Source organism: Macaca nemestrina, chromosome 1 (assembly GCF_043159975.1).
Source record: "Macaca nemestrina isolate mMacNem1 chromosome 1, mMacNem.hap1, whole genome shotgun sequence".
Lineage (NCBI taxonomy): Eukaryota > Metazoa > Chordata > Mammalia > Primates > Cercopithecidae > Macaca > Macaca nemestrina.
This window is the reverse complement of record NC_092125.1, coordinates 81,143-102,800: the sequence shown is the minus strand read 5'-3', so window position 1 is coordinate 102,800 and position 21,658 is coordinate 81,143. Positions and strand designations below refer to the sequence as shown.

Genomic DNA, 21,658 nt, shown 5'->3' with positions numbered 1-21,658 from the left:
GCGACCAGTCAGCAGGATTCCCGCGGCCGCAACACGGGTGTGACGCGACAGGCCGACACCAGTGAACACAATTACGAGAGTAAGTGACAGGCGCCTTACTTCCGAGTGTCAGGATGGCCGAGTGGTCTAAGGCGCCAGACTCAAGGTAAGCACCTTGCCTGCGGGCGTTCTGGTCTCCGGATGGAGGCGTGGGTTCGAATCCCACTTCTGACACATTCGTTTTAGTAATATTTTATTCCCTTGAAGAAACCCCAGAATTTCCCCTGACTCTGTTGGTATTTTATTGTCTTCTCCAGGACGAAGGTTACAACTCATCTTTGCTGCCTAGTTTTCCCTATCTGCCGCAGCGGGGGGTACTACCGAGGGGAGCGAAGCGCGGTCAGCGTATTCCCAAATATCGCGAGAAAACCGCGTCCAATTGTACGTCTCTATAGGATATACGTCACTGCGTATTTATTTAGTATAGAATGTTGCTAAGCCCCTTGCCATGGCTTCCCTGGTGGTCTAGTGGTTAGGATTCGGCGCTCTCACCGCCGCGGCCCGGGTTCGATTCCCGGTCAGGGAAAGGGAGCTTTTTAAAATTGTTTCAAAGACTCTAGGGCTAACCAATAGGCAATTCTCCTAGAGTCAGCTGTGACGATGTCTAAACAAAGGGCAAAATGCATCTGGTTTCCTTATTTTGCAGAATAGTTACCTGAAATGAACTCTACTACGGTTTATGAGTGCAGTCTATGTAGTCAATGTCTTTACTCATGCATATCTTAAGAACGGAGAAAGAATGCCAGCAGCACAAAATGATCCAGAAAGATAGCTCTGGGGATGCCAAAAATGGCTGGTCTTAAAATTATGTCACAGGCTTCAAAAAGTCTCTCTAGGTGCCCAAAGGGGCGGGTCAGGGCCGGTCCTAGCTCCTTAACGACGACGCTTGGGTAATTGTCGCTATGAAAAGAGATTAGGTGCTTCTCCCTCACCCCAGCATCTATCTTTTCATTTTTTAAATAAGTAAAGATAATTGAAATAATGCCACAACCAACCCTGGTTTCTCTTTACCTGTTAATATTTTGTCACATTCTCTCTTCTCTCTCTCTCTCTTGCAAGGTAGATAGATATAGATAGATGATAGATAGATCGCTCCATAGATAGAGAGATAGGAGAGAGAGAGAGAGAGAACGAACTTCTCTATTCCATTTGGAAGTTGAGATCTGTATGGCCGGGCGCGGTGGCTCACGCCTGTAATCCCAGCACTTTGGGAGGCCGAGACGGGCGGATCACGAGGTCAGGAGATCGAGACCATCCTGGCTAACACGGTGAAACCCCGTCTCTACTAAAAATACAAAAAACTAGCCGGGCGAGGTGGCGGCGCCTGTAGTCCCAGCTCCTCGGGAGGTTGAGGCAGGAGAATGGCGGGAACCCGGGAGGCGGAGCTTGCAGTGATCGCAGATCGCGCCACTGCTCTCCCAGCGACAGAGCGAGACTCTGTCTCAAAAAAAAAAGAAAGTTGAGATCTGTGAAACCTTACCCCCAACTTGCAAGTCGCAGATATGACATTACTCCATGTCACACCTAAGAAAATTGACATTAACATGCTATCATATGCTAGTCTACATTCTAATTTTCCCCGGTCTTAAAATGTATTTTATAGATGCTTTTAGTTTTTATTCTAAGTTTTTTATTGCCCATTTTTTCAAATTTGGGAAGCCTGTGAAAATTATTTTAATAATTAAAAACTCCTAAATCACATTTAAGTTCTATCTTCTTAACATTTTGTAATATTATGAGCCTATACTCCTAATTTGTTACTGTTTTCCGAAGTTTTATTTCTCTCTGGGCACCTTTTTCAGATCTCCAGGCAAAGGCTGTGTTATCATACACTCTACACGATCAGACAGAACCAGGTCCATGCACGTTTGTGTTTTACACAGTGTTTAAAATCAAATAGGCCTGTTTTAACTTCCTGAATTTCTGCTTCTTGTACTGCTGAAATGACTAGTTTCAAATAATTCAAATTGCTACAAATATTATAGAAATTTTCTTAAATAATATTTATCTATTTTTCTAGTGGTGGTAAGTCTGGTAAAATGAGCTGTTTGTCACATCCTTGTTCCTAGAGCTGTATACATTGTGCTTGAATATATGTGACTTTAAACTGTTCTTTTTTTTTTTTTTTTTTTCTTTTCTTTTCTTTGAGAGGGAGTTTCGCTCTTGTTGCGGAGGCTGGAGTGCAATGGCGTGATCTCGGCTCGCAGCAACCTCTGCCTCCCTGGTTCAAGCGATTCTTCTGCTTCAGCCTCCGGAGTAGCTGGGATTACAGACATGCACCACCACGCCCCGCTAATTTTGTATTTTTAGTAGAGATGGGATTTCTCCATGTTGGTCAGGCTGAGTCTTGAACTCCCGACCTCAGGTGATCCGCCTGCCTCAGCCTCCCAAAGTGCTGGGATTACAGGCATGAGCCACCAAGCCCAGTCTAAACTGTTCTTTTATCAAAAATATTTTGACTCTCCTAGGTGTTGATTTGTAAATTAATCTTAATAGATTAATTAGAATAGGTTCTAATACTTTAGGTGGAGGGTTTGTTATTCCTTTGGTCCGCTGTGGTTTCCAGTGTTGTGTTCTTAAGCAATGTGTCTTATTCTAGAATCCTGTCTTATTGAGACCATCCTGACCCAAAAAAGAATAATGTCTTATTCCAGCATTATGCAAGGTTCAGGGTCCCATCGTTTAATCTTGCACTTTGTAAAAGAGATGTCTCTAGCTATAAATATAGGTAAATGGAGACTAGTCTTGTTCTATTTTGTTGAATAGGGAGTTGAGCTGACCATGTAACCATATTCCATGACCCACTGGATGGTTGGGTCATGGAGAAAAACTAATTTGACATACCTGGGTCTGTTCTTGTGACTTTATCCATATTTATTTTAGTTCCTAGTGTTTCCCACCAGTAAACTGATTTAAATTGTATGCTATCTCTACATCTTTGAAATAAAAGTTTGGATCATTCTGAATTTCCATTGGGCGCATTGGAAAAACAACTTGATTTTGTACATATTTGGTTTTTCTAGTAAATTTGTCCAATATAGTCATATTTTTTGGTTCTTTTATGTAAATAATGTGTTGATAATCTCTGTCATTTTGTATGTGATTGTAAATGGTCCAAATACTGTGGTGAGTTAGACTGTAGCAGATTATAGGTCTCTAGTCTGTGAGTACATGTGAATATTAATTGTCCCCAAAAATCACATGTAATATTCACATGTACAAACAAAAGTTTGGTTGTAATTTATTAAAACAATACTTGTATCCAGCGGTGTCCAGGACCACCAAGAGTTTCTGGAAGATGCTGACCCCCAGCAAACAATAAATTTAGTAGGAATTTTGTATGTTGTTGTAGCTACTGTGATGATTAGGAATTGGTGTGGTTTTCATGGTTATGTCCAAAATAAGCCTGTTTTAGTTTCTGTTACACGCCATCATAGAGTGAAGTTTCCAGTTATGATGACATATCTGTCTATGTTTTCTATAAAGTCTTGGCCTAAATGTGGTTTGTATACATTGTGGCCAAGTTTCCCATGGCTCACTGCAGCCTCGACCTCTGAGGCTCAAGAGATCCTCACACCTCAGCCTCCCCAGCAGCTGGGACTACAAGCATGCACACAAATTTATTTAATATATATCCACAGGAGCCTTCAGAATAAAGACCCAGCCTCCCAATGCCATACAGAAGCTTATGTACCATCTTGAGGTTACAGAAATAATGGGGGCTTGGATCCTGGTAAAACAGGTTATGGGAGGGGGAGAAGAAGGATTCTATTTAAGGGGCAATAGATGATTACTAGGGAGACTGATTGGATCAGGGAACAGAAATTAACTTGGAAATAGTTCTCTTTGGAATTTAAATAATCCTTGGATACAGTCATTATCTTGAGAAAGGGTGTGTTATTATGATGGCTAATAGAGGGTGAATGAGAAAGGTGATAAGATCAGTCGAGAAACTACACAAATTTGTAGGCACGTTGTCTCAAGTGAGTAAAGTATTTGATTATTCTGCTGATGGCTAGAAGTGATGTTGAGGTTAAAAATATGGGGTTAGTGGCAAGTAAAATTGAACTGAAGTACACTTTCCATTAATTTTATGGAGAGTATTAATGCAATGACTAAAACAGTGTAGCACCAATATTGCAGAAAGTGTGGTAACAAATCTAGGTCTAGTAGAATTTGGAGAAAGGTTGGAGAATGGGGAATTGTAACTTTCCTCTTTTTTCTCTAGTCCAGTAAGTATTTCTGTGACCATTGGCCATGATGTTCTGTTGGGAGATAGTATTGTCATTTAGTTTAGTGCTCACCTTATGAGTTATACTCTTTGTATCATTGTTTTGCGTATCTATTTTTATATTTATTTATTTATTTATTTATTTATTTATTTATTTATTTATTTTTGAGACGGAGTCTCGCTCTGTCACCCAGGCTGGAGTGCAGTAGCAGGATCTCGGCTCATTGCAACCTCCACCTCCCCAGTTCCAGCGAGTCTCCTGCCACAGCCTCCTGAGTAGCTGGGACTACAGGCGCCCCCACCTCGCCCGGCTAGTTTTTGTATTTTTAGTAGAGACAGGGTTTCACTATGTTGGCCAGGCTGATCTCGATCTCCTGACCTCCTGATCTGCCCGCCTCGGACTCCCAAAGTGCTGGAATAACAGGCGTGAACCACCAAGCCCAGCCTCTATATCCTTTGTGACCATTAAAGGCAGTTGATTAAGGTAAGAGTGGGGGTTGCTCTTATAAAGTCTTTCTTTCTTATTTAAATTAAAACATCCCAGGTTAAGAGCTTGTTGGAATGTGCTCATTTTGTCTAAGGTTTTAAGTTCTCTTTTCGGTAGTCCATTTAATCTCTCCTTATATTCTGCTGCACTGGAATTAAAAGGCACTTGGAAATTCCATCGTATAACCCATTTATCTGCTAAAGCTTCTGTAATCTTTGATCTAAAATTAGTTTCCTGGTTACTTTAAATTATTCTGGAAGCTCCACAGTACACTGCCCAATTTTCTATGGCTAAGATGGTGTATTTGGCAAACAGGTGGCTCGCCACTATTGTTATGCCAATCTCTGTATATGTATCCACTGTTGTTACTGCATATTTTTGTTGGTTGGGGTGATTTAATGGTCTTATAAAATCTATCTGTGGCCGGGCGCGGTGGCTCAAGCCTGTAATCCCAGCACTTTGGGAGGCCGAGACGGGCGGATCACGAGGTCAGGAGATCGAGACCATCCTGGCTAACACGGTGAAACCCCGTCTCTACTAAGAAATACAAAAAACTAGCCGGGCGAGGTGGCGGCGCCTGTAGTCCCAGCTACTTGGGAGGCTGAGGCCGGAGAATGGCGTGAACCCGGGAGGCGGAGCTTGCAGTGAGCCGAGATCGTGCCACTGCACTCCAGCCTGGGCGACAGAGAGAGACTCTGTCTCAAAAAAAAAAAAAAAATCTATCTGTGGGCAGAAGTTAAAGGTGTTGGGTTTGTATGTATCTATGGTTTAGTGTATCCATATTTCTCCAGGTTAGTTTTACATTGCTCACAATTAGCTATATAACCTTTTAAATTTGATGTCTTGTCACCTTTTGATTTCTGTCTTAACAGCCATCTGAACAGTGAGTGTGTGCCTAAATGTCCTTTCTGCTTACGTAATTATATGAATGTTTGTGGAGTGTAAGCTGCTCACAGCGTCTGTTTACTTTTAAATTCATCTTTCTGTTTTATTATAGTTCCTGGGGGTACTTGGGGTATGTCCCATTCATAGTCTGATTTTCTTCTGAGTTATAGAGGTGGTAATGAACATCTTCATGAGTTGTGTGGATTTCTGTATAGCTTTAATTTGGGTACGTTTTGTGTGTCAATTGTTATGTTCCTTGTTAATTCATCTAATTATCTATTAAATTGGTGGCCTTTGAATGTTTTTTGTTTTTTGAGATAGGATCCTTCTCTGTCACTCAGGCTTGAGTGCAGTAGCATGGTCCCAACTCACCACAGCCTCAACCTTCCGGGCTCAAACGATTCTCCTGCCTCAGCCTTACAAGTAGCTACGACTACAGGTGTGTGCCACCACGTATGGCTAATTTTTTTCTTATCTTTTGTAGAGACAGGGGTCTTGCTGTGTTGCCCAGGCTGGTCTCCAAATCCTGTGCTTAAGCAATCTTCTCACTTCAGCCTCCTGAAGTGTTGGGATTACAGGCTTGAGCCACTGTGCCCAGCCTCAGTTATCTTTTTGGTATGCTGATATGTGTCATAAATATCTTAATTCTCTTTGATGATTGATATAGTTCCTCTCAGTAAGATTTGGACCATATGTCATTGTCATTAATTTTAAAATTATTTTGTTTCCATTTGTGTGATTATGGGGCTACTTCGTTGTGACTCCTCATGAATTTGTGAGTATATACACATATATACATTCCTTCGATTTTCTGATACTGAGTGTCCAACTGCTGTAACGACTGCAATCAGTTCTGCATGCTGTGGAGAGAGTAATTCATTTGACTCCTTCAGGATTATATGGTCCTGGAGTCTGAGTGCTGCTGCTGTTCACTGGGTCTGGCCTTTTCGGTCATGGAAGCTGATCCTTCCGTCAACCAGGTGTTAGGCAAGACATTAAACCCGACCAGGACACATTTTCCTATATTGTCAGGATTTTTCTTGTCTGCAGAATAAATTCTGGCAAATCTATTTTAGTCTTGTGAATCTGCTCCCTGAGAAGAACTGGTTGACCCTTAAAACTGGTGTCTCCATCCTGGATGTATCCATTCCGTGTGAGCAGTTTTGGATCAATTTGGATACCTGTTGGTTTTCCAGGACTCAGTTTTATCCAGTGGAGAAAAGGCGTATGGCATTTTATTGTAATGTTGTTGCCAGTCAGATGCTTAGTGTTTGTTAGGGCTTCATGTATAAGCCGTACGTATTTTTGAATGGGTTGTATTTGTTGTTCGAGTATGGGAATTTTGCTGTCTGAAATCCAACCAGACAGAAGATTTAGAATCTGATTTCTATGTCCATAATGATCACGTTCTATTTTCATCACTCATCAAGACTTTCAACCCAAGTTGTGAATCTGAAGATGGGTAATGCAGTCTTTGAAATGTGCTAATGTAGTCTTTGAGTGTTTTAGTTCTTGTCCCTATGTGAAGTCTTGGGATTTTCTAGGTATATTGGTTCCAAGATGATGTTTAAGTAAGGTGGACGCCGTCTCCAGTATCCAGATAAAACTGTTACTCTTTGTGCTTCTTGTTTGTTTTTGACAGCTTAAGGGCTTTTATTTTATCTGTTACTGTGGCTGAGATTTTTCTCCCTTCTGATAATCATCAGACTCCTAAAAATTTGCAGTTGCTGCCTGGGCTTGTGTTTTTATCTGTATTAATAGTCCATCCCAATAATCTTAAATGTGTTATTAATTGGGATTTTTTCCTGTTTAATTTGTTCCTAGTCGTTATTTACCATTATGATGTTATCTGTGTATAATATTATTAGTGACTTGTAGCACGATGTGTCCACCACTGGGTTACTTAAGGGTGTGCGTCTGCTGCCTGAACCCTGAAGGCTGAGCAGTGAGCCAAAGCCAGGGTGCCCAGCCTAGGAGCAGGTGTCCCTGAGAGCCAGACATCCCGTGGAGTATCTGACAACCTTCCGAGAAAACAGTCTCATTGCTTAAACACAGCGGGCAAAGAGCCAGAAAATTAGCTTAAGCAGTTTAGAAATGAGAGGTGGTGTGGATCTCCAGAGCTATCCTTCCACCATCCAGGAGTCCCTGTATGTAAGTCCTAATACATTCATTTACTTCTCGAACTAGACTTGTCCAAGTCATTCTTTGGTTTCTTGGTTTCTTTCCAGTTTGGGGGATGCACGTCACAGTCCCAAGTTTTTCTTGTTATAGATGTGTGTGTGTGTGTGTGTGTGTGTGTGTGTGTGTGTGTGTGTATATATATATATATATTTTTTTTTTTAGATGGAGTCTCGCTCTGTTGCCCAGGCTGGAGTGCAGTGGCCGGATCTCAGCTCACTGCAACCTCCACCTCCCGGGTTCCTGCCATTCTCCTGCCTCAGCCTCCCCAATAGCTGGGACTACAGGCGCCGCCACCACGCCCGGCTAATTTTTTGTATTTTTAGTAGAGACGAGGTTTCGCCGTGTTAGCCAGGATGGTCTCGATCTCCCGACCTCATGAGTCGCCCGCCTCGGCCTCCCAAAGTGCTGGGATTACAGGTGTGAGCCACCGCGCCCGGCCAGATGTATATTTTGATTGGTCTATGTGTGATGATAACATGGAGTGAACTATTACTGAACTATTTAGATATCCCTGTGGTAATCTTTTGAATTGGTATTGTTTACCTTCCCATGTAAAATTGGTATATTCCTGGCTTTCTTTATTTATTAGTGTGGCAAAGAACACATCTGACATGTCTATGATTGTATAGAATTTGTCACTATGATTAATGATCTTATTAATGAGCTTTTCTACATCTGGTAATGCTCTTAACATTTTAGTTGAGACTTTATTTAAATTTCTATAGTCAATAGTTAATCGATAGCTCCTGTTTGTTTTTAAGACAGGCCATACTGAACTATTAAAGTTATTTGAAATGACAATTGTAATAATGTCTTCCTCGAGTAGTTCTACAATCTTTGTTGTTATTTCTTTAAGTCCTTTCTTTAATGAGTACTGTTTGGTGCATGTAGCCTGCTGTGGTGTAGGCAGTGTTATGGACTTCATTTTCATTTGTACTAGGTTAGAAAATTTTACTTCATTTAGTTTCTTAATAGACCATTATAAGTTAAAAAGGTTTGGAATAAGATTCGTTTCTGTAATGTCTTATAATTTGGACAAGCAGTAAAAAGTGCAGGGTATAGCTTTAGAGCCACAGAACAGACAGAAGCAGAGGCAAGAAAGCCTCAAGTTGACTTACCCCTGAGTCCTTCTGTATGAATGTTTATGTCAGAATGTGGTGCATTGTATTTTAGAAAGCTTACTTGTGATCAAGAGCCTTAAAAAAATGGTATGTATGTATATATTTGTCAATTTGTATATAGCTAATTGTCCATATGGTCTGTTATCCCCAGGTTTGAGCATTATATCCCGCACCTGGAGGGTTTCTAGTTTTTAAAGAGTTTTGTTTGTTTGTGAGTTTGTGTTTTGAGACGGAGTTTCACTCTTGTTGCCCAGGCTGGAGTGCAATGGCGGGATCTCGGCTCACCGTGACCTGCACCTCCCTGGTGCAAGTGATTCTCCTGCCTCAGTCTCTTCAGTAGCTGGGATTACAGGCATGCGCCACTACGCCTGGCTAATTTTGTGTTTTTAGTAGAGACGGTGTTTCACCATGTTGCTCAGGCTGGTCTCAAACTCCCGACCTCAGGTGATCTGCCGGCCTCCCAAAGTGCTGAGATTACAGGCGTGTGCCACTGCACCCTGCCCTGTGCCCATTTTTAAATGGAGTTATTTGTTTTTTGCTTGTTGATTTGTTTCAGTTTCAGTTCCTTATAGATTCTGGATATTAGACCTTTTTCAGATGTATAGTTTGTCAGTATTTTCTCCCAAACTGTCTGTGCACTCTGCTGATAGTTTCTTTTTTTTCTTTCTTTCTTTTTTTTTTTTTTTTTTTTTGAGACAGAGTCTAGCTCCTGTCGCCCTGTCACCCAGGCTGGAGTGCAGTGGCACGATCTCGGCTCACTGCAACCTCAGCCTCCAGGGTTCAAGTGATTCTCCTGCCTCAACCTCCCGAGTAGCTGGGACTATAGGCGCCCGCCACCACGCCCAGCTACTTTTTTTGTATTTTTAGTAGATACGGGGTTTCACCGTGTTAGCCAGGATGGTCTTGATCTCCTGACCTCGTGATCCACCCGCCTCGGCCTCCCAAAGTGCTGGGATTACAGGCGTGAGCCACCACGCCCGGCCCTAGTTTCTTCCACTGTGCAGAAGCTCTTTAGTTTAACTAGGTCCCACCTGTCAATTTTTGTTTTTGTTGCAATTGCTTTTGAGCACTTAGTCATAAATTATTTGCTAAGGCTGATATCCAGAAGAGTATTTCCCAGGTTTTCTTCTAGGATTTTTATAGTTGGAGGTCTTATATTTAAATATTTAATCCGTCTTGAATTAATTTTTGCATATGGTAAAAGGTAGGGTCCAGCTTCATTTTCTGCATATGGCTAGTAAGGCGCCAAATTTGTGTTAAACTGTGTTATGAAAAAACCAAACTCTGTAAAATATTTTAAAGTGGTTTATTCTGAGCCAAGATAAGTGATTTCAGCCCAAGGAAACACAGTCTCAAGGAGTCTTGGGAAAGTGCCCTTGAGGTGATCAGATTACAGTTTTTTGTTTTTGTTTTAAGACAGAGTCTGGCTCTGTAGCCCAGGCTGGGGTGCAGTGGCGCCATCTTGCCTCATTGCAACCTCCGCCTTCTGGGTCCCGGTTCAAGCAATTCTCCTGCCTTAGCCTTCTGAGTAGCTGGGATTACAGGCACGCACCACCATACCCAGCTAATTTTTGTATTTTTAGTAGAGACGGGGGTTTCACCATTTGGGCCAGGCTGGTCTTGAACTCCTGACCTCGTGATCTGACCCCCTCATTGTAGCTTTTTAAAACATTTTCAGGAGGCAAGAGTTACAGGCAAAGATATAAATCAATACATGGAAGGTATACATTGATTTGGCCTGAAAAGGTGGGCTATCTTGAAGCAGGGTCTTATAGGTTATAGATATATTCACAGATTCTTTAATTTCAATTGGATTAGTAAAACTCTGTCTAAAACTTGGAATCAGCAGAAAGAAATGTTTTAAGTTAGGATAATAATGCTATGCAACAAGATTGATGACCTGCAGGTGTGACTTAAATCATGCCTGGCATGGTCTTAGGTCTTTTTTTTTTTTTTTTTTTTTTGAGACGGAGTCTCGCTTTGTCGCCCAGGCTGGAGTGCAGTGGCGCGATCTCAGCTCACTGAAAGCTCCGCCTGCCGGGTTCGCACCATTCTCCGGCCTCAGCCTCCCGAGTAGCTGGGACTACAGGCGCCCGCCACCTCGCCCGGCTAGTTTTTTGTATTTCTTAATAGAGACAGGGTTTCACCGTGTTAGCCAGGATGGTCTCGATCTCCTGACCTCGTGATCCGCCCGTCTCGGCCTCCCAAAGTGCTGGGATTACAGGCTTGAGCCACCGCGCCCGGCCTAGTTTACATTTGTTACATCAGGAATATAAAATTAATATAGTACCCAACAGTTACAATTATTTTAATTTCAAAACCCAGTCTTGGTTCAGAAGCCAGACCTCCTTCGAATTAGACATGGAACTAATGAATGCACCCTCCAACCAACTCTATCCCACTTGAAGATGGTGAGGGTAGGGCGCCCAGGAGAAACAGTGCTTGACAAAGACAATCTTACCAGTTCTATAACCCCTACACTCATCCTGTTCTTTATATATTTGAAGCTGACCATAAGGGAGGAATTACGGACCAGTTCCCTGGCCATTTCCTTCCTAAATTCTGCATTGAGAGATCTGTGGTATCTGATGTATCTAAATTGGCAATTCAAAGTAGAGCAGAGCTGCATTTTAATAACCTGCTACATATGCAAATAGTAGTTGCTAAATAAACACATGCAGGCCTTGAGACTGAACTATGTGTCATATTTTCACATCTGCTATTAGAACATAATGTCTTCCTTCTACAAAGCAAACTTTCCTACGCTGTCAGTTTACTCCTCAGTAATTTGTCTTAAGTTGTGACAAGGATACAAATCATGAATGAAAAAAAAAAAAAAAAATCTTGTCTTACGATATTTTGTGCAAATAATGGTTGCCAAAGAAAGGCCTTGCCGATATTAACTACAGTTTGCACCAACTTGCCCCATGTCCAAACTAGGAAAGTGACCAAGACAGATCTCTCAGTGGCTGCTACATGCTAGTTTTTTTCAGGAAGATTTAAATTTTGTTACTATAAAGACAGGAAATAAAAACAGGCATGTATGAGTTATTATTATCAATATCACCAGTCTGATACTTGAGTGAAATATCATTATCTAAATCAATCTTAATGTGATCACCTAAATGAGTTCTCACCTCTGAGACTAATTGCTTTCTTGTGCTGAGAAGTGAAGATGACTGTTGATTTAGTACCAAGAGATTAATTACTTTCAGGGCTCCTTCAGAGATCATTTCTACTCCATCTGAAAGATTGATCTGTTTGAATTCAAATTATACCACTCAGATATTGAACAAAAAGCAGCTGAAGAGAAGAAAAATATCTTCCTAGGCATTGGGATAAAAGGTGGGGGTTGGGGAATCTGATTTTCATGTTGGAGAATTGCATTTATGGAGTTTAAATTGCCCAGCTCCCGTCAGACTCATCCTGGACTCTTGCCATTTGCTTCCTCTGCCTGGGAAGACAGCACTCTGTGAATGCATGCTCCAGCTGTGTGGCCCCAGCCTGGTCTTCTGGGAATGAGGAGTGTTGGCAGGAGGTGAGGAATCACCATAATAAGCTCTTATTAACTTGTCTCTTGGGATTCTCCTTGGCGGGTTCAAAAAGAAACTTTAAAAACATTTACTTCCTCTGATAGAGCGGTCAACAGCAAACCTGTAGTGAAAGGATCACAGGTTTCCAGAGAGCAAGCTAATTAGAAAATCTCAAGGGGGTAAAACTCTGCAGCATGCCGTGACTTGGTTGCCAATTATGATATATATTGTACTCAGGATTACAGGATATATAATATTTATATATGTTTTTATGCATGCATATGTATATGTGTATATGTTATACACACATAAGCTTACTATGTATTTTGAATTTTTTTTTTTTTTTTTTTTTGAGATGGAGTCTCGCTCTGTGGCCCAGGCTGGAGTGCAGTGGCCGGATCTCAGCTCACTGCAAGCTCCGCCTCCCGGGTTCACGCCATTCTCCTGCCTCAGCCTCCCGAGTAGCTGGGACTACAGGTGCCCGCCATCTCGCCGGGCTAGTTTTTGTATTTTTTAGTAGAGACGGAGTTTCACCGTGTTAGCCAGGATGGTCTCAATCTCCTGACCTCGTGATCCGCCCGTCTCGGCCTCCCAAAGTGCTGGGATTACAGGCTTGAGCCACCGCGCCCGGCCGAAAATATTTTAGACTTATAGAAAAGTTACAAAAATTATTTAAAAATAGGCTTCACTCAGCTTATCCTAAGGCTAACGTTTTACCTGATCATAGTATTGTTTCCAAAACCAGAAAGTTATCATTGATACCACACAATTGACTAAAATACAGGCCTTACTCAGATTTCCCCAGCTTTCTCACTCGTGTCTCATCCAGGATCCCACACTGCATTTGATTGTCACAGCTTCTTAATCTCTTTCCACCTCTGATGGTTCCTCAGTCTTTCCTTGTCTTTTTAGACCTTGACACTTGCTAGGAGTTCTACTCAGCTGTCTTGTTGAATGGCCTGCGTTTGAGTTTGTTGGCTGTTTGTTCATTATTAAATAGAGGACATGCATTTGGCAACAGTGCCACAGTGTTATATTGTATGCTTCCTAGAGCATTATATCAGGAGGCGTATAATACCAATCCATCTTGTTAGTAATGACGTTAATCTTAATTAGCAAAACTGAGTTTTCAGTTAGGAGATGATGGGGTCGAAACACACCAAACTGGTAGAATGCTCCAGCCTGGACAAGAAACTGGCTTGATGGAAGCCAATAGCTTTGTAAAAAATTAAATTTTAATTTCAAATTCAGGGGGGTACTTGTGCAGGTTTATTATTAGGTTGGTGCAAAAGTGATTGCGATTTTTGCCATTACATTCAATGGCAAAACCCACAAACACTTTTGCACTAACCTAATACAAGGGCAGATTGTGTGATGCTGAGGTTTGGGCTTCTGATGATCCCATTACCTAAAGAGTGAACATAGTGCTCAATAGGAAGGTTTTCAGCCCTTGCTCCTCTCCCTCACTCCCTCCTTTTGGAGTCCCCAGTGTCTGTTGTTCTAACTTTATGTCCATGTGTACCCAGAGTTTAGCCCCCACTAATAAGTGACAACACATGATATTTGCTTTTCTGTTTCTGTGTTAATTCACTTAGGATAATGACCTCCAGCTGCATACGTGTTGCTGCAAAGGACATAATTCTATTCTCTTTTTATGGCAGTGTAGTACTCCATGATATATATGTACCACATTTTCTTAATGCAATCCATTGTTGATGGTCATCTAGTTGATTCTATGTCCATGCTATTGTGAATAGTGCTGCAATAAACCTATGAGCTCAGGTGTCTTTTTGGTAGAACAATATATTTACCCTTGAATATGTACCAGTAATGGGATTCATGGGTTGAATGGTAGTTCTAGGTTCCTTGAGAAATCTCCTAACTGCTTTCTACAGGGGCTGAACTAATTTACATTCCCACATAAGCATTCCCTTTTGTCCACAGCCTTGCCAGCATCTGTTATATTGTTACTTTTTAGTGATACTCATTCTGACTGGTGTGAGATGATATCTCATTGTGGTTTTAATTTGTATTTCTCTGATAGTGATGTTGAACTTTTTTTTACGTATTTGTTGGCTGTGTTTATGTCTTCTTTTGAAAATTGTCTATTCATGTCCTTTGCCCATTTTTTAATGGAGTTATTTGTTTTTTTGCTTGTTGATTTATTTCAGTTCCTTACAGATTCTAGATATTAGACCTTTGTCAGATGTAGAGTTTGTGAATATTTTCTCCCATTCTGTAGGTTGTCTGTTTATTCTGTTGATAGTTTCTTTTGCTGTGCAGAAGCTCTTTAGTTTAATTAGGCCCCACTTGTCAACTTTTGGTTTTTTTTTTTTTTTTGAGACGGAGTCTCGCTCTGTCGCCCAGGCTGGGGTGCAGTGGCCGGATCTCAGCTCACTGCAAGCTCCGCCTCCTGGGTTTACACCATTCTCCTGCCTCAGCCTCCCGAGTAGCTGGGACTACAGGCGCCGCCACCTCGCCCGGCTACTTTTTTGTATTTTTTAGTAGAGACGGGGTTTCACCGTGTTAGCCAGGATGGTCTCGATCTCCTGACCTCGTGATCCGCCCGTCTTGGCCTCCCAAAGTGCTGGGATTATAGGCGTGAGCCAACTCGCCCGGCCAATTTTTGTTTTTGTTGCAATTGCTTTTGAGCACCTAGTCATAAATTATTTGCCAAGGCGAATGTCCAGAAGTGTATTTCCTAGGTTTTCTTCTAGGATTTTTTATAGTTTGAGGTCTTACATTTAAATCTTTAATTCATCTTATTTTTTGTATATGGTGAGAAGTAGGAGTCTAATTTCATTCTTCTGCATATGGTTAGCCAGTTTTCCCAGCACCATTTATTGAATAGGGAGTCCTTTTCCCATAAGCACTGGCTTTGATGCATTCTAAGTGTTTCTTACTTTTGACCATGACCTACAATAACAACAATAGAAATAAAAAATAAAAGACATAGGCTGGGAACGATGGCTCATGCCTATAATCGCAGCACTTTGGGAGGCCAAGGTGGGCAGATCATGAGGTCAGGAGTTCAAGACCAGCCTGGCCAACATGGTGAAACCCGTCTCTACCAAAAATACAAAAATTAGCTGGGTGTGGTGGTGCGCACCTGTAACCCTAGCTACTCAGGAGGCTGAGGCAGGAGAATCGCTTGAACCTGGGAGGCAGAGGTTGCAGTGAGCCAAGATCACGCCACTGCATCCCAGCCTGGGTGACAGAGCAAGACTTCTCCGTCTCAAAAAGAAAATAAATAAATAAATAAATAAATAAATAAATAACACTTACTGAGCTGGACACTGTAGTAAATGTTTTCCGTTTAATATTGTTTTCATTTAATTCTTACGACAAATTATGAGATAGGTACTGAGAGAGCAGGAGCACCGTCATCTCAAACAAACACTGCCACTTTAAGTTCCAGCTCCCTTTCTAGCTTCATGCATTTCAAGGAAATCACTTCTAACTACAAGCAACCAGAAAAGAGCAGACAGTATCACACAGATAAGACAGCTCGGGGACAGAGAAAGGCGGGGCGGAAGTCTCTTAGGTGCTGCCAAACTTCACCCTCATACACTGGAGCCCCAGTAAAACAGCGGGCCTTAGTAAGCACATTCCTTTCCCTTCAGGTGCTCTAAGATAGGGAAGCTAAAGGCAGACTCGGGGATATGCCTGCAGCTGCAGAAAAATGTATGGGAACAGACACACAACTGTCCCTCCCAGATAAGCAAAACGAAGAGTCACAGAAGCAATCCAAGCGTCTGATAAACTCTCCCACCCCGAATCCTTTTATTTCTCTTTTTTTTTTTTGAGACGAGTTTCACTCTTGTTGCCCAGGTTGGAGTGCAATGGCGTGATCTCAGCTCACCACAACCTCCGCCTCCCGGGTTCAAGTGATTCTCCTGCCTCAGCCTCCCAAGTAGCTGGGATTACAGGCATGTGCCACCATGCCCAGCTAACTTTGTATTTTTAGTAGAGATGGGTTTCTCCATGTTGGTCAGGCTGGTCTCGAACTCCCGACCTCAAGTGATCCACCTGACTCGGTCTCCCAAAGTGCTGGGATTACAGGCATGAGCCCCTGTACCAGGCCTGAATCCTTAAAAACTCTTACTCTGTAAGAGAGTGCAGCTTCTGACCTAATTAGGTCAGAAGTCCCTCACGGGTTTGTTTTCTGAAATAAACCTGTCTACTGTCGAGCCACCCTTCGTCTTTCTCTCCTCTTTTTTTAATTCTTACAGGTACTATTATTATGTTCACAGTTTTTATGTGAAGAAACAGATGCAATGGGATTCGGAATCTTGCCCAAGGTCACAAAGTTCCTATGAGCCAGTGTCAACATGCAAGTTTAGGCTGCCTGGCTCCTGACTATTCCACACAAATCATGTGACCTCTTAACAGCCCAAGGGCTACAGAAGTAATCCATGTCATGAAAGGATCCAGCCCACCTACAATCACTCACCCCACACACTACATGCACCACACACATACTACATGCATACACATTATACACGCACCACACATACCACACATCACAGATACACACATGCACCACACACACCACTCACCCCCACACACACCCACACCCAGCTACACTACAGACCACACACACTACACATCATACACTACACGTCATACACTACACACACCCCCACACCACAGATCACAGATACACACGTACCACACACCACACACACCACAACATACACCACACACACCCACACACACCACACACCTCCCCACACATCCACAGCCCCCCATCACACTGCAGATTCTATGCATCCCAGATACACAGATGTACCACACACCACACCTCCCCACACCCCACACACACACCTCACAAACAGTACAACTCCCACACCCCACACACCAACACCTCTCTACACACCACAGACATCACACATCACAGATACACACATTCACCACCCACCACGCACCCACAGTACACACACAGTCATGCACATACCACTCACAAATCACACTCACACACGGACACATGCACAGTAACATAGACATACTCTGAAGAAAAGTTATGCAAACAAAATTTGTCTCTGTCAGATGTGATGCTCCAAGATTTTGTTTTGTCTTTCATTTTATTTTCTAGAATGCTGCACACTGCCCACTACATTAATGGTTCTCGCAAGGGGGTGCAACCCTACCTGTAGCCAACTAGACTGAGATAACAGTATTAGCCTCTTCTCTATGTATCCAATTTGAGGCCAGACAACAGAGGGACCTGGGTGGGTGGGAACAGTGTAGACTGGCTGTGCTGTAGACATTTTTGAGAAAATTTGTGATTGTGAGTGGGGTATGTGGGTTATACTTTTTGGGTTTCATGATATAAATTTTGAGAATGCTTGATTCAATGATTTGTCATCACTTTTGCTTAATAAGAGATACACACTTTGATGAAGAGCCACAAGAGAATGTCTAAAATACTTTTAAGAAATATTTTTGGGCTGGGCACAGTGGTGCACAACTGTAATCCCAGCCCTTTGGGAGGCTGAGGCAGGTGAATTGCATGAGCCCAGGAGTTCAAGACCAGCCTGGGCAACATGGCAAGAGCTCATCTCTACTAAAAATTTAAAAATCAGCCAGGCACAGATGCCCTGTGCCTAGCTACTAGGGAGGCTGAAGCAAGAAGATGGCTTGAGCCCTGGAGGTCGAGGCTGCAGTGAGCCAAGATTGAGCCACTGTATTCCAGCCTGGGCAACAGAATGAGACCCTGTCTTTTTAAAAAAGAAAAAAAAAAAGTGTTTTTGAAGAAAAGTCCAATCTCTTGTAAATAAAGTCTTTATAGCTAATTTATACTTTCTAGGTAATGACTAACACAATGAAAACTAAGCTCTTCATGAGGTCTTTGTAGTAAAGGGTTGATTCAGCAGAAAAAAAGGCCTTGCCTGTGTCAACCCCAAATAACCAAAAGGATCAGAATCTAGTTTAAAGAGAGTTTATTCAAGCACAAAGTTGAGGATAGGCCTGCCTGGGAAGCACAGATTCCAAAGAATGGAAGTCACTGCTCCAAAGTGTAGAATTTGAGATTGCTTGTATAGACAAAGCGTGCAGAAGTGTGACAGACTTTCAACATCTTTCTATATAAGGGTTAATGCATAGTTATGACAATCTGAGTAGGTCAAGGTAGTCTTGTTCCTTCCTTCCTTCCTTCCTTCCTTCCTTCCTTCCTTCCTTCCTTCCTTCCTTCCTTCCTTCCTTCCTTTCCTACCATCCTTCCTTCTTTCCTTTCTTCCTTTTACTTTCTTTCTTGGAAAGGCATATTTAGCATTCTACACTGAAGATGTAACGGTCATAGAGGGACTTAGGTGTCATCTGGTCTGAGTTAGGTACAGGACAATAAAGGAGGCAGTTAATCTAAACATCAGTGATTGGAAGGAGGGGTGAAGGTTTGGTTTCTGGTCTCCTAGTCATTTACAGAACAAGAACAAAAATGAAGAGAGTCAAGCTATAATCTAAGAAGCACAATTGTAAACATTCTATGTGATTCAATCTCCAGGACTTAACTTCTCCTTTGGCATAATACATTTACAGGGTCCTGAAATTTTATTTTCTTTCACACCTGGCTATTAAGAGGCTACATCTAAGCCCTTGGAATATCCTGCCTGATAAAAGTGTTTTTATTTACTTGGGGTTTGGGCTACCACAGACAGTCTATGTGAACAATATGATTTATGGTGTGGGTCTTGGCTCATGTAGTACCAGCTTGGCCTTCGGATGGGTTGGAGACTCAGGTTAGCCACTCCAGTAGTCAGTCATATCTATTTGACTCACCTCTGAGAGAAACTCTGGACACCCAGGCTTGAGTGTCCTTCCCTGGTTGACAATAGTCTATATGTATTGTCATACACTGTTGCTGGGAGAACTAAGCACTGTCCATACAACTGCGCAGGGAAAAGACAACTGGAAGTCTGTTGTGGTCTTTTCTGGATACTATATATGTTTTACCTTTGGTCATTTAATTTATTTTCCCCAGCTTTATTGAGGTATAACTGGTATCCAGAAAATGGCACATAATGTATACAATTGGACATAGGTACATACTCATGTTACCATCACCTCAATAAAGGTAATGAACACATCCATCGATTTCAGAAGTTTCCTTTTATCCCTTTGTTGTTGTTTTTGATAAGAACATTTAACATGAGAAAAATCCTCTAAAATTTTTAAGTGCACAATACCTTATTGTTAACTTATGCACTATGTTGTACAGCAGTTCTTCAGAACTTATTTTATGTAACTGTAACTTTATTCCCATTGAATAACAACTCTCCATATCCCTCTCCCCCATCTCCTGGTAACCAGGATTCTATTGTCTACTTTTATATGTTTGACTATTTTAAATACCTCATATGAGAGGAATCAGGCAGTATCTGTCCTACTGTAACTGACTTATTTCATTTAGTATCATGTCTTTCAATCCATCTAAATGACTGCAAATGGTAGGATTTCCTTCTTTTTAAAAGGCTGAATAATAGTCTGTTGTTCGTATGTTTGTGTATACATATGTGCATTTTCTTTACCCATTCATCTCTCAATGGACATTTGGGTTGTTTCTATCTTGGCTATTGTGGATAATGCTACAATCAATGGGAGTGCAAATACCTCTTCAAGATTATAATTTTTATTCTTTTGGCTATATACCCACAAGTGTTATTGCTGGATTATTTGGCAGTTCTATTTTAATTCTTTTTTTCAGGAAACTCCATTCCATTTTCCATAATAGCTGTATTAATTCACATCTCCACCAACAATGTATAAGGGCTCCCTTTTCTTTTTTTTTTTTTTTTTTTGAGACGGAGTCTCGCTCTGTCACCCAGGCTGGAGTGCAGTGGCAGGATCTCCGCTCACTGCAAGCTCCGCCTCCCGGGTTCCCGCCATTCTCCTGCCTCAGCCTCCCGAGTAGCTGGGACCACAGGCGCCGCCACCACGCCTGGCTAGTTTTTTTGTATTTTTTAGTAGAGACGGGGTTTCACTGTGTTAGCCAGGATGGTCTGGATCTCCTGACCTCGTGATCCGCCCACCTCGGCCTCCCAAAGTGCTGGGATTACAGGCGTGAGCCACCACGCCCGGCCTGTTGAGCATCTTTTTATATATCTGCTGGCCATGGCCATTTGTAGGTCTTTGGAGAAACATGTGTACTCAGGTCCTTTGCTCATTTTTATATCAAGTTATTTTTGTTTTTGCTATTGAGTTATAGGGGTTCCTTATGTTGGAAATTAACCCATCATCAGACATGTTATTTGAAAATATTTTCTCTCATTCTTTGGGTTGTCTTTTTATTTCATAGGTTGTTTCCTTTGTAATGCAGAAACTTTTTAGTTTGATATAGTCCCACTTGTCTATTTTTGCTTTTTTATTTTTTGCCTGTCTTTTTGCTGTCAGATATATTAAATCATTGCCTGGACCTAGAAGAGTCAAGGGGCTTTACCTCTATGTTTTCTTCTAGGATTTTTAGGGTTATATTACTTATGTTTTAGTGGTTAATCCATTTTGAGTTAATTTTTGTGTATGGTGTAAGATAAGATTCCAATTACATGCTTTTGGATGTGGATATACGATTTTCCTTATTTATTGAAGAGACTATCATTTTCCTGTTGTGTATTCATGGCACTCTTGTTAAACATCAGCTGACGATGCATGCATGGGTACCTTTGCTGATTTTAACCTGTATTCTTTCACTCTAATAAGTCAAAACTCACTGTAATGAGTATATACATTTTCTTTTCTCTTCTTGTTCCTTTTCTTTCTTCCCCCTCCCTCCCTTCTTTCTCTCTTTCTTTCTTTCCTTTCTTTTTCTTTCTTTTTTCTTTCTTTCTTCCCTTTCCCTTCCCTTCCTTCTTTCTTTTCTTTCTTTCTTTCCTTCTCTTTCTTTCTCTTTCTTTCTTTCTTTCTTTCTTTCTTTCTTTCTTTCTTTCTTTCTTTCTTTCTTTCTTTCTTTCTTCTTTTTCTTCTTTCTTAGATGGGGTCTCACTCTGATTGTGTCACTGGTTGGAGTGCAATGACACAATCATAGCTCACTGCAACCTCAAACTCCTGAGCTCATGTGATCCTCCTGCCTCAGCCTCCTGAGTAGTTGGGACTCCAGGTGTGCATGGCCTACATCTGGCTGTTTTGTTGTTGTTGTTTTAGTTTTTGTAGAGATGGGATCTTGCTATGTTGTCCAGGCTGGTCTCTA

General features: G+C 41.7%; 2 non-coding genes across 2 annotated transcripts; both read left to right on the top strand.

Annotated features, from left to right (window-relative positions):
- The first annotated feature begins 107 nt into the window (after positions 1–107).
- On the top strand, positions 108–213 carry TRNAL-CAA (transfer RNA leucine (anticodon CAA)). The gene is made up of 2 exons: positions 108–145; positions 168–213. It is a non-coding gene; the product is annotated as a tRNA-Leu (tRNA).
- Positions 214–493: 280 nt separating this feature from the next.
- TRNAE-CUC (transfer RNA glutamic acid (anticodon CUC)) lies at positions 494–565 on the top strand. Its single transcript has one exon. It is a non-coding gene; the product is annotated as a tRNA-Glu (tRNA).
- Positions 566–21,658: the final 21,093 nt, after the last annotated feature.